The 1,613-nt window shown below is 31.1% G+C and overlaps 1 protein-coding gene across 3 annotated transcripts in view; it reads right to left on the reverse strand.

The window, feature by feature from the left end:
* The window catches only part of LOC106678088 (inositol hexakisphosphate kinase 1), a 308,245-nt gene that overhangs the window by 181,564 nt on the left and 125,068 nt on the right, over nucleotides 1-1,613 (reverse strand). The window lies entirely within an intron of this gene.

A 1,613-nucleotide genomic window follows, 5' to 3' on the forward strand; every position in this document is an offset into this window, starting at 1 on the left:
AGTTTAATCAAAAGAGAGGTTAGAGCTTTTTCCAATAAAATCTAAAAATTAAATAAAAAAAAACCTTCTATCCCGGGCTTACACCTGCATAAAATACACATCTTCATAAAATACCTAATTCGAACTTTTTTTTACCTAGGCCTATCACAGACCATTTTGTGACACTTGGTTATTTGGACTAAGGGGACCAAAACGTGTATTAGCGTCGAAAACTTGAACCAAAATTTTCACGATCATAATACATCACAATACTATATATTTCATATATAAGTAAGAGGAAATAAAAAAGTAAGTGATTCCAAAAATTAAAGTAATGCATTACATATTTTAAAAAAAGAATATCTTATAATATGTTAATTCCATTACTCATAATTTACATTTTCTTCCGCACCTTCCATCATCTTTATTTATTGGTTTACTTCAAAAATATTTTTTAATCTTGTTATCCTTTATTTCTTTATAATTTTAACATCTATAATATCATATTTCATCTCATATTATTATCAATCAACCCCTATCTACTTAAAAAAAAAAATAACAATTAAACAAAAAATTATTTATTCGTGCTGACGTTTCGGCCTGAATTTTAAGTCTTCATCATGGAGCTTCGGCAGAGATTCTGGAAATTTTTTTTAGCTTAGCTTCTGCTAAGCTCAGTTTAGCCGGAATCTCTCAGATGAAGAACTGAAATTCAGGTCGAAACATCAGCACGAATAGACAATTTGTTTTTTATTTCTGATTTTTGATGACCGCACACCCTCTCCCCCCACTTATTAATCTACGGTCAACGATCTACACCTCATTACTATCTACTTAATTTATTGTTATCAAGTTATTAAGTTTTCAAGTTTGTTTATTATTACTTTATTGTCATCTCGTTTTTTTTTTTTTGTTTATTTTCTTATTTCAGACCTGATGAAGAACTGAAATTCAGGCCGAACCATTGGAACAAATAAATAAGTTTAGTTTTTTTTTTTGTATTTTTACTGACCGCACTCCCATCTTCTCCTCATAAAAAAAAACAATATAATATGTAATAGATTATAAAACATAAAGGACATTTTATGTGTACTATCTAAGGAGTAAAACTTCAAGAGCATTATATACCACACAGGGCGTCAGGAATTTTTCCCTCCCAGAGAACTCGGCAACAGATCCTTCCGAAATAGTCCTGCTATTTCTGTTCTTCAGGATATTTCTCAACACTGAGAGAAGCCTAGTTCGTAAAAAACAGGAAATTCCACTAGCGATCTCATTGCCAGTTCAATGTCGAAACTTGAAAATATTTACATGTGAGTCACCATGCGTCAATAAATTTCCAAATATATACAAATGATATCAGCCAATCAGCACTCAGCTGTATCATTAAAGGGCACTGCAATACCCAGCTTACTCATCGCCTGACTCAGGGATTCAATTAAACAAATTTTAAAATTACCTAAATCTTGTCTCCTAATATTGTTCAGCGGTAGATTAAGAAGATTAAATATTGTTAATAAGAAACATAAATAGGTAATGGTAACATTACATCTGATCCATAAAGCAACTCTCCTTCTAAACAAAAATGGCCCCTTCAAAGCAACTTTACCCTTTATTAAGTTAATAGGGATTTC

Source organism: Halyomorpha halys, unplaced genomic scaffold (genome assembly GCF_000696795.3).
Source record: "Halyomorpha halys isolate HHAL.00 unplaced genomic scaffold, Hhal_1.1 Scaffold122.1, whole genome shotgun sequence".
Classification (NCBI taxonomy): Eukaryota; Metazoa; Arthropoda; class Insecta; order Hemiptera; family Pentatomidae; genus Halyomorpha; species Halyomorpha halys.